Below are 12,383 nucleotides of genomic sequence, written 5' to 3'. Positions count from 1 at the left end.
CAGCGGCTGGCCTAGCCCGCTAACTCCAAGACACTTTTAGCCTGTGTTCCACTTTTATATTATCCTGCTCTTATTTTCCTTCTGTCTGCTCTCTGACCAAATGCGCTGCGCTATAAACTGGTCTTAAGCAAAACTTGTATTGGTGCCGCTCTGAACCATTGATAGACAGATTTGGTCAGTGTGGTTTTCACTGGCTGCCATGTTAGTTACAGCTTAGCCCTAAACTATTCACACTGGCGAGTGGCCGTCTCTGCCAAAAATCCAAGTGTGAAGAATACAGCCGAGTGAAGCACATCCAGGAAGTTTGATCCTGGATGTCGTCTTGGAAAACCGAGGCTTACAAGGTTTAGAACCGCCCTGCGACATGGAAGCCTTGTGAATGAGGCATAGTGTTAGGTGTTTATTGTGGTTTGGGGTTGGATGCTGGAGTGTGTGGAGGGACAGAAGAAGGAGGAGGAGGAGGAAGAGGGATGGTGGTTTTAGCCACTAGCTGTTGTTACCTTGAGCACAACGTACTTTAACCCCCATTACAGCGAACCACCACAAGCCACAAACACGCAGGCTTCTAGTGAGTGCAAAACAACCCAAACTCACTTGTTTACCAGTTAACGCACCGTTCCATTCAGTCCATCTTTCTCATTGGGCCCACTCCACCTTTTCACTTTGGGCATCAGCTTCTTCATTCACAGGCTGCTCCCATGCTGTTGTGAGCGTCCTCTGCAATCCCCGTTTTTCTTTTTCCTCCCCCTCTCATTATCTATCTGTGTCATTCTTTCTGACATTTCCCCATGTCTTCTTCTTCATCTCGTCTTAGCATTTCCTTTCATTTGTGTATCATTTTGCCCCACTCAAAGCCTTTGTTGGTCAGGGCCCAGGGTATGCGCGGGTAACCCCGGTGCCCAAGTAAAGGCTCTGAGCTGTGGACTCGTGGAGCCCTAGTGTCAGCAGATGAAAGCGGAGGCAGTTTGTGGAGCTGGCACCCATCTCCCTGTGTCCTGCCACCAGAGCCTCTTATTTCACAGAGAAAATTAATAACTTTAACAAACATCAATGAGCGAGGGCCTGATTCTCGGTCGGCCTCGCGTACGCGTGCGTATCTGTGAACATATGAGCTTGTACTTCGCGCACGTGCCTGGATATGCGTGTCACTGCTCGTGCGTGTACGTACGAACGTGTGCACACGTTTGAGCTCTTACCTTTCAGTACGTGAACCTCGTCACGTCAGGTCTGCCGTGCTGAAAGACGCGAACAGGATCTGTGTCAGACAGCGAAATTGACGGGTTGATAATTAGTAACGTGGAATGAAAACTGTTTTGCGTGGTGAGAGGCTCAGCTCTGGTTTGATGTGATCAGACTGTTGGCTTCCTGAAAGGCCGTGGTGTCCTTCACTGAGTCAAAGAAGAGCAGGGATGAGGATGGATGAAGGGAGGGACAGATGGATGAGAGTATTTGACCACTTCTGAAGCATTGTCGACAGCCACTCTGAATAGGCAGCAGGCCTGCTTGGAGCCACGCCCGTATTTATGATCTTCAAAGGAAATGGTGATACACACGCACACGCACACACACACACACAAACACACAATGTTGATAGTTACAGGAAAACATATGCCTGTGGGAAAACACAAATTGCATAGTTTTCTGTATATGAAGGCACACGAGAAAAAAGTGTACACATGGATCAGCATTAGTATCAGTACGAGACCTCTCCACATTATATATATATATATACACATTACATATACAATTGCAGGCACTTTATATAAATAAAGAAAAACAAGACAAGTCCTGCATCTACAGTACCATGGGTCAATGTCATGTTTTTGTCCAGTTCCTGTCTGGATTGTCCTTTTCCTCAGAACTTTCCTTCAGAACGTCTGTTGTCCTTGGCCGCTCGCATGTATTCTGACTGGCTAATTTTCCAGGGTTTGACAGCAGATGGTGATAAACCTAAATTTATTGCTTTGTCGATATAAAAACAGAAGAAAAAAAAAAAAAAAGAAAAAAAAAACCCCATCCAGCTCTGTCTCTTTAATGTTTTTCCGAGGCCTTTCAGTCTTAAATTTTGTCTCTGTCCTAACTCATTTGGGCATCGATTATTCAGTTGGTTGGTGGATTAGTTTAAATTAAACCAGTCTACCATATCGTGATTTTATTTTTACCACCGTTTTGTTTGAAAAATAACCATATGATTTTATTTTTACCACCGTTTTGTTAAAATAACCACGAACCAGTAAAAGTAGAATTTTTATGTGTTGTACCCTCTGCAGGTTAGCCTGCAGTAAAAGTTAGACTAAACTACCTGATGTCGGCAAAAATATCTTACAAAACCTGTAGTGACCTCTCCAAGCTGTGAGGTCAAGCTTTCAGCTCAACAGAGACTTTTTTATAGAAAGCAAAGTTCACCTCTGATGAGGTGACAGCAGGCTATCAGAGCCGCGCTTCTTCTTCTTCTACACGATGTGAACTGAGCCAAATTCAGCACTAACACTAACACCATTATGATAAATACTGATTTCTTTTAATGGGCTTGTACTGTACGTTCCACACCGGGCCCAGTTCTAATGAATTTACTCAAGTGTCAGTGGAAGTTCTATTTTAGCTAAAAGGTAAACACTGCTAAAGGTGGCTGTTTACTGTGCGTGAATCTCGCTCTTTGCTTCCCTGTGTTCCAACGCGAGACATGAAAAGCAGTGGCACTGAAATACTTTATGGTATTTGCACTTACAAATAATAAAACATAAATTGTGGAAACCCTTGGTCTTATACAGGCCTGCTCATTCAAAGGGGGCCTGCTCTGAGAAACAGGGTCGAGACCACTGATTTTTCTGCTGGTAAATATTTAAGGAGCTAATTTGAAGGGGCAGCGTTTGCTGATGTCTCTCTCTCTTCACCACACACAGCTTGCAGCCAAGGAGCCGGGAATCCAAAGTTCATAAATTAAAGATGTAATTTGTCTAAATAAGGAAATTTGGGAAATCTGGACGAGTAGTCAATCATGTCAATTAATTAGGGCAATGCTACAGACAAAATGACAGAGTTGTCATTTGTCCTCATTTGTCAGTTGCCAGCCATTCAAACCATGACCTTAGATCCTCTATGACATTCTAAAGAGCTAAAGGCTGCAACAACCAGGGAATTGATGGGTGTTTTTGATGGTGATGGCCTGGTCTTCATCCTTGTCTGGGTTTTATCTGTAAAGAAAAGACAGGATGAGATGACTTCTGACTTTAACTCGTGGGACTAGGTCAGATATTTTGAAAAACATTTTTTAATTATTATTATTTTTTACATTTAACTAAAACAAAGCCACAAAAGTTGACATTTACTTTTTCCTAATGTTAGGGATTACATTGCTAAGTTTTGTATGCTCGTATAGAGTTACATATATATATATTTATGACTATATTTATCTATACAAGAACAATGTTGTTAAATATGTCACAAACAATTGTCCACTGGACTTCAGTGGTGATCTGATGAACGGTGAAACAGAGGACGTTCCTTTGTGGGCCCAGTTATTAAGTTGTCAATCCTCCAATACATGGACATTGACTTTATTGCTATGCAAACACCACTCACTGGCGAACCCTTCATTAAAAAAGTGTTTCCACTTCTGAAACTATTCGTCCAATCATCATGCAGAAACCAAGCTTCCACACCCGCCCACTGCCTATTGGCTCCCACTAGTATTATTTTTCCAATCAGAGTCTTTCCCTGCAGTGAATGAACAAATCCAAGTGGTGTCCAGTGGAAACCAACTGAAGCGGAGCAACATGCTTGATTATAGTTTAATACGAAGATATACATGAAATATTTTAGCAGAAGATCTGTAATAATCAGCTGATCCTGAATAAATTAGTCACGAAGACGCTATATATTTAAGTCTTTTTTTTTTTTTTTGCATTTTAGTAATTGAAATGTCAACAAAAGGTTGTACAGTATTTACAACCTTAAGCTAATCTTCCTTTGCAGCAATTACGACTGCGGTGGGTTAAGGACATCATATAATTTCAGGTATGTCTTAGTGATGCTAACAAACAAATATGTACATTTTAAAACATTGTTTCCCAAAGACTGGGTCGTGACCCTTAGGTGGGTCACAAGATATTTTTGGGGGTCGTCTCTGTCATCATCTTTACCAGGAGTTTATGAATAATGTCTATTGACTTGGAACGCAAAGTTTTGTGACTTTTAAGATATGGGTCCCCAGAAAAAAAAGTTTGGGAAACACTGTCTTAAAACCACCGTAACACCAGTGACCTCCTCACCAGCTACAACAGAAAGAGGAGAAAATAGAAAATACAGGTACTGGGCAGCAGAGCTGTTGAGTGGACCTTGAACTAGTTATACAGAGCACAGCATGGCCAGATGAGATCAAATCCTGTGATAAATCAAATGAGTGTGGGGTTCACTTCTGAAAATATACTGTAAATAAATTAAAAAAAAGATTACTAAAAACCGGGGAGTTTTTCTCCACAGACACATTCCGTAAAGGGTATATCCGTGTCCAGTACCGATCTACAATTCTTTGTATATGTTATAGTAAACATTGAACAAGTCTTAAAAGAATTCAAAGATGGTCTATTTTGAATTTTCCCAGGCCCTAAAAACAAGTCAGAATAGCGAGATTACATTTAGAAATTGGAGATGAATTGCAGAACTGTCAGTCTAATGACAGGGTTTCGTGAAGAACACCAGGATCCTGACAGTAAATCTGAAGATAAGTCCATGTGGCCCTGATCATCAAGTGCACAGACGAATGAGGACAACAATGTGGAAACGTGGAGCAGTGGCGCTGAAGGGCAGAAAGCTGCTGCTCGTGACTGCCAGCAGAGTGTGGACAGGAGTCTCCAGTGCGCCCTGTGCCCTGGAGGGGCGGGATGGGTGGCAGGGTGGGAGAAAGGGGGGGAGAGAGAGAGAGAGAGAGGGAGAGAGAGCGAGAGGAGGGCAGGACTGGCAGGGTGCGGTCTGAAGTGGCAGCAAATCGTTTGGAATCATTCAAATCCCTGCAATTCAAGTGGAAAGCTGCAGCTTGTTACGCGCGGACAGGAAGGCGAATTCAATCCAACAAGAGGGGAGAGAGAAGAGAGAGAGAGAGAGAGAGAGAGAGAGCGAGCGAGAGAGAGAGAGAGAGACATTCATACGGCAGGCGAAAGTGGCTGATGTTCGGTTCCAAGAGTAAAAGACAGAGAGAGGGAGAGAAACCACAACACTGCAACTTGGATATCAGGGACCTCTCCTCCTCTCTCCCCCTCTCTCTCTTACTCTCTCACCCAGCAAATCGACTTTGAACCTGTTTGTTTAAATACACCTACTTTACAGCCTGCACACTTACTGTTGATTCTGCAGGGCGGACGGAGACACGCTTCCCCATTTGGGACATTTTTCTCTGAGTCAGTAAAAACTTTGTGGTGTCCTCATGGTGCCCGGTGTGGCCAAGGAGATGATGATGACGATGGTGCTGATGAACTTCTTTGGAGGATTTTCGGACGTGATGTTGCGGCAGTCACGGACGATGGAGTCAGGAACTGCTGATCCGGGCAGATACTGAAGATCTGTCTCCGTCTCCCCCAAGGGAGAGCTCTCCCTTCCTCCTCCCTCCCTCTTGTAGGGGCGATGCGGATCTCCTTCTTCCTCCCTCTCACCGCCTCTCTGCGCGCCACCGTCCTCCTCCTCCTTCTCCTCCTCATCCTCCTCGCACCTGCCTCGGAGGGCTGCGGGCCGGGGAGGGGGTACGGCAAGAGGCGCCCTCCCAAGAAGCTCACGCCGCTCGCCTACAAGCAGTTTAGCCCCAACGTGGCCGAGAAGACCCTGGGAGCCAGCGGACGACCCGAGGGCAAAATTACGCGCAACTCCGAGCGTTTTAAAGAACTGACGCCGAATTATAACACAGACATTATCTTCAAGGATGAGGAGGACACGGGCGCAGACAGACTCATGACACAGGTGAGGAGCAGATGGAGGAGAATTGGCCTCGCGCAGGAAAAGCCGTTCTGTGCCGTAACGTAGCAGACGTGTGACCCCTTGGCACGTGCGCAACAGGACGGCAAATCTATGATTAAATGTGCCTTCCATATCAAGTTATACATTTAAAAAAAACATATTAGATTTAAGGACAGTAATGTGTTTGAAGGTCTGTTATCTAGGTAATGTTGAGAGTTGTCTTTTGCTTGAATAGAAATGCCGGTTGAAGAGAACAGAAACTGCAGTCGACTTTTGAAAAGTTGTGTTCCAGAAAGTCACTGGACAGTTGCTCTTTCACGTGTACATAAGGTTCTAGATACACAAACTAGATACTCAGTTTACTAACAAATACATCTGTGTATTTTGGCTGCTAAGAGATATTATCCTCACAATAAACACCTTTTTAAAATACATTTCCAAAACGTCAGTCTACATTTGCTGTACAACAATACAGTCAGGTCCATGTTTAATCCCAAGTGGTTAAACATTATTGACCTTTTTTTCTCTTAGCTTTTCAAGCAAGTTGAAAAATTAAGTTTAATTTCCAGGTTCCTTCATTCATTCATTCGTTCATTCATTCATCATCAGACTCCAGTCATTGCACTTTCTGGGGCGTCTTGACCCAAAGGTAAAATCTCAGGAATCTGCTGTAAGACTATTCACTGTTGTCCGCTGTTGTGTTACGCTTCCTACTACCTTCCTCCCAGTCAAAGTGTCACCTGCTTTGACGTCAGTCCATCTCCCCGTCGTCTGGACCTCAGCCCACTGTCCCTCTGTCTCTGTCTCTTCAGCGCTGCAAAGACAAGTTGAACTCTCTGGCCATCTCTGTGATGAACATGTGGCCCGGCGTGAAGCTGCGAGTGACCGAAGGCTGGGACGAGGACGGCCATCACTCTGAGGACTCCCTGCACTACGAGGGACGAGCTGTGGACATCACCACATCAGACAGGTTGGTATAAAAAGAAGAACTGTACAAAGGTAGCACCAAAATTGTCTATTTGTAGGTAAAGCAAAATCTAGCCTGATAATGTTACCTCATAGTTGGGCCCCCTACTGGCACACTGGCTATTTACATGCAACTTGGAACAACCTGCTGTATTGACTATTTTCTACTACATGGTATTATAATTTATAACATGTACAGAACTGATTTGTTTGGAGGAACGAAACAAACAGTTTTAGAGTTCTCAGTGAGAAGTAACCGTGTCCATCCGTATTCCTTTCTTCATATGGAGATCTTTTTGCCACCAACATGGGCTCAGGTTCGCTCCACTACCAACGTTTTAGACTTTATGGCAGTCAACAACTCAATAATTTCAATACTGATCTTAAAGAGTCCGTCTGCATGAACATGGAGGGTTTGTTCTTTTGAGCGGGTCGAGCTCTGAATTTTGTTTTCTCTAATCTGCTTCTCGCAGGGACAGAAATAAATACGCCATGTTGGCGCGGTTGGCCGTCGAAGCCGGATTTGACTGGGTCTACTACGAGTCCAAGGCTCACATTCATTGCAGCGTCAAGTCATGTAAGAAGAGGCCGTGAGTGAAGGTGGAGGTTTGCCTGAGTGTTTATGGTGATGCTGTTTTTTCAGTGTAGACAGCTGCCATTAATGACTAATGAGCCTAATGAGTCATGAGTGTGTGTGTGTCTGTGTGTCTGTGTGTGTGTGTGTGTAGAGCCTATTGGGAGCCAATCTAAGATGGGTGTGCACCTGTGTTCTTTTTTTTTTTTTATATATATCATCAGACATTGTGGGTTTTTTTTTACTGTAGAATTTTGAACTGTGAATATGGACCATAAACAAATGATTATTTATTTTCTTATGGGTGTGTGTCGGTCGTTTCTGTTCTTATTTTGGACTCCTCCCTTAACCGCACTTCGAAATATCAAAAAATACATACAACAAGTCAAGAGTATGTTGGTGATGTCGGGGTATGTGTACAGATATATTGATCTAAAAGGTATATTTACTATATTTAGTGTATGTATATGAGGGTATAAATACATATATACATACATTTATATTTATATGTATATGTATGTCCTCATATATACACATTTCCCACATTTTCTAAAGGTTTCCCAATCCTGTATTTGATATTAAGTAACAGTTCTTTGACACAGGCAGACCTTATGAAACACCAATCAGATGAAGTGCTTGCACAAACAATACTCGACCACATTCCACCTCCAGCTATTCAAACTCTCGAACAGTCAATTTTGCCATGTCTGGTACCACCAGTCATTCGATGCCAAACTGTGTTAGACTGCTCGGCCGCCTGTTCAGGTTAGTGAGCTGTGAGATGATTAACTCTTCCTTTGTTTTGCTGCTGCCTTTCCTTCGGTGAGTTTCTCTCAGATCCCTTATCACACTCTTATCACCTCCCGCTCACAGCGCTCCTTCTCTTACAGACACACACACCTTGAACAAATATTTGGCCGCAGCTTTAAGACTTGCTTCAGGACCGCTGCCCCACAAACACATTCGAGCACATACGCAAAAGATGTGAAGTGGCAAAGGTCTCGTTTCAAGCAGCAGGATTCCTCGCCAAATCCTTATCTCTGTTGTTTTTACCATTTCATTACATTCGCCTCAGTCGTTATTGGATTACTCTCCTGTTTCCTTGAGCTCTATCCACATCCAAACATTCACAGAATATAATTTCAGATCAGACTGATTAAAGTGTGCTAGACCTCTGTCCTAATGCGTGGACCAATGAATAATCTTGTGACTTAGTTTAAAACTCAAACTCTGCCGTAATCCAAACAAAATCTCGACTCAGGTCTGAGTCTGTGTACTTTCCTGTCTCTCTGACCCCAGGCCGTGCTCTGACTGTGGTGATACAATCAGCTGGTTATCCATTAGCTCTTGCTGACTACCTCTTCTTACCACTCCGTCTCACAGTGTCTTAAAGGGACACCTTACACAGACGCAGCAAACGTTAAACCAGCAGTACAGACTGGGATTAGGTTTTATTGTCAAAATCTAATCCCACCAAATTTTAGAAATATAATTAAGATATCCATTAAATTAAAGTTGTACTTTAACCCTTGTTCGCCCACACGTTCCTGTGTTTTTTAGTGATCGACATTATACTGTTTGTTAAACATAAACTAATTTACCCAGGAACATCTGTAACACGCTCCATAAATGTTCGACACACAGGCAGAACTACTGTAGGCTCAAATCTCCAGTTCTGTCGTTTATGAATTTATCAATTTCACAAAGGTCGTTGTTGTGGGATTTTTCTATTTGTGAAGCAACAGATGTTTTTTTAGTAGTGGACAAATCTGGACTGCAGGCCGGCAAGTCGAGCACAAGCAGACGCTGACTGCTTTAACCAACACTGACCTGAGAAAAAAGAAATCCAGTGGAAATAAAAAATGCCGTGACATATATGTTTGTACATATATATGTATGTATATGTAAATATATATAAACAAACATAATTACATATATATGTATATATATATATATATATATGTCAAGGCATTTATATGCAGATGTGCTGTGGTCTATTGGTTACAGGGTTGTGATTGTGATTGTGGAGGGTTGCAGGCTCAAATCCTAGTGGCGGCGAAGCTCAACTGCTTCACTCACTCGACACAGTTAGGTGCGCCCCCGTGCTGCTGTAAGGACCAAATAGTGAACGTTCTTTGGTCCACGTCTCTTTAAACAAACCTTCCTGAGCTTTTTTTTGAAGTTCCTTGTTAAAAACCTTACAGGTTCAGTTACTATAGCGTTGTATAAATCTTCACATGAAAACAAGTTCAAAGATAAGAACAAGGAGAGTCAAGGGCAGACACTAAAGAGTCACACTGCATGCACGTGTTAACAACCTACCCCTGATCCACTGAGATAAAGTCGTCCTTGGGTCAGTGTCAAAGTCTCACCTGCTTTACAGATTGGTGCGTGACCTTCAGTAACCTGCCGGTGCGAAGCTCCGCTGTCGCCTCACGGATCTGTCTCTAGACTAAATTCGATCTTGTTTTTCTGTCTCGTCTTTTCACAGAACACTCCGTGGCTGCCAAAACTGGTGGCTGTTTCCCCGGCGATGCTCTGGTCACTCTTGAGGGAGGGGCTAGTAAACACATGCGTGACCTTCACCCCGGCGACCGTGTCTTAGCTTCCTCAACGACGGATGGCCGGGGTCCGCTTCTCTACAGCCCTGTTTTGTTCTTCCTGGACCGTCAACCTAACAGCACAAAGATCTTCTACACCATTGGCACAGACTCAGGAGTTAATGTCACACTCACAGCTGCTCACCTGATCTTCATCACTGACTGCACGGAGACGCTGAAAGACCCACTTTTGGACAGGCCCCGCTCAGAGGCAGAGCCGAAGTCAGTCTTTGCCAGCGAGGTTCGTCCAGGACAGTGTGTACTTACCCCAGGAGGTGAGGCGGGGTCACGGGCGGTAGCTTCGGTCGTTACCTTTGTGACGGAGCAGAGGAGCAGCGGACTGTACGCTCCACTCACCCAGCATGGGTCCATAGTGGTTAACAGTGTGCTGGCGTCGTGCTACGCCGCCGTGGACAGCCACCACTTGGCCCACTGGGCTCTGGCCCCGCTCAGATTCTTCTATGGCCTCCTGGGGGCTTCAGAACCACAGACTGACGGGCTGCACTGGTATCCTTGGCTTCTACAGAAGTTGGGGCGAACGCTGCTGGACGCTGGACACTTCCATCCCTGGGGGCTGGAGCAGGGACAGAGATAGGACAAATGTGAGATTTGATGACATGGATGACGTTTGTTAACGGGTTGTGGAAGTGGTTCAGGGGAGGTCCGACGACAGGAGATTTGACAGTGTATGTTTGTTATGTAGTTCAAGACAGACTGAAATGATTGACTTAAATCTTTCAATGATTTTAAAAACAGGAGGTGTTTTAGAACAACAGTAGAAAACCGCAGAACGACAGGCAGACATCACTCCTTTTTGAAATGAGAGAATCAACATCAACCCAAAGACTGTGACTTAAAGCGGTGCATTGAACTATTTTGACCCCTCCGTTTTACTCCATTGTGCTGTACTTCTGTGACCTGTCATCATTCCTGGGTTTAAAATTAACATCCGTTCATTTACTGTTACAGGTAGAAGTGATTCACACACCAGGAAATAAGTGAGGTGTCATGAAGAAAACCTTTTTGTAGTTCTGTTTGTACATAGTTATTTATACGGTTCAGTATAAAGGAAATATACAGTGAATCAGGTCTTCTGTTGGAAACCATAATTTAATAGCTGCAGTGAATCCACTGATTCTGTGTCTGATCTGTGTAGTGTGTACTGTATGTGTCTTACATACTATTATTTTTCTCAGACACCTCAAAGCCAAAGTCACAATCTATGTAAATACTCTAAAGCAGTGTGTTCAGAAGCTGATGTTGCACTGGTTAGTTTCACAACGTAGAACAGTAACAGTAACTGACGGGGCATGATGATCCGTATTAGTATTGTTTTAAACACAACTGAACACACAAGGTGAAAAACCGACTTCTTCCATATAACTTGATTGTCTCATTTAAAAGAATTGTTTGTTTAAACTTTTTTAAATTTAACAAAAAATGATCCCGTGTTTTGTGTATTTTATTTTATTTTTTTAAGTTGTTTCAGGTTTCCCATGTTTTCAGGTAAGCAATGCATACACAGTACTCAGGCTATAACCAACTACTGTATTTAGAAATAGCGATGCATTTTTTAAAATAAATAAATAAACAGCTGCCTTTAAATTTGAATATTAACGGTTTGTACGATAGTTACACCTTATATCATTGATTTTCTTGTACTCTGTGTCTTGAGTAGTACATGAGAAGTTGAGAGGAGCTCATGTTGCCACATATCCTGAAAAACAGTAGCGTTCTGGAGAAATATTTTGTGACCATTCCAATCATCTCAGATCTCCAAAGATTGCTTCTTTTTAAACGCCGGCTCAAGGATTTGTTAAATATGTATATTAAGTTGTTGTTGGAGAGACTATTTAAAGATCTATTTTTAAGAAATAATGTATATTACTATTATATATTGCTCTGGGCATACAATTTGTATTTGACATAAAGTCGTTTTTAAAACAAATATATTCTGTGTTTTTATTTCATTAATGACACATTTCTGAATAATAGTGTTGTCATCTGGCACCTGCTAGTGTGTGTGTGTGTGTGTGTGTGTGTGTGTGTGTGTGTACGTTACTAACCTCTGCTTTAAACAACGGCTGGCACAGCGACGATCCAGCCTGAGTGCTTGTGGTCACAGGGTGGGCTGGTTTCAGTACCACGGACAGCAGCCCACAGCCACGCCGCTTTATTGATGTCTGAAGTTGGTTTTGTTTAACGCATAGAGGAGAAGTCCTGGAGCACAGCGCTCTCTGCTGGATGCCTCAGTAACTGGTGAGAAAACGAGAGAGAGAAAAATAAAAACACAATAT

The 12,383-nt window shown here is 43.2% G+C and overlaps 1 pseudogene; it reads left to right on the top strand.

Moving 5' to 3' along the window:
• The first annotated feature begins 5,619 nt into the window (after nt 1-5,619).
• LOC103392080 (indian hedgehog B protein-like) lies at nt 5,620-12,034 on the top strand (annotated as a pseudogene).
• The last annotated feature ends 349 nt before the right edge of the window (nt 12,035-12,383 follow it).

The sequence above is a fragment of the Cynoglossus semilaevis genome, chromosome 16, assembly GCF_000523025.1.
Source record: "Cynoglossus semilaevis isolate Cse_v1.0 chromosome 16, Cse_v1.0, whole genome shotgun sequence".
NCBI classification, from domain to species: Eukaryota; Metazoa; Chordata; class Actinopteri; order Pleuronectiformes; family Cynoglossidae; genus Cynoglossus; species Cynoglossus semilaevis.
Note: the sequence above shows the minus strand (reverse complement) of the source record. Positions and strands in the feature narration are given on the sequence as shown.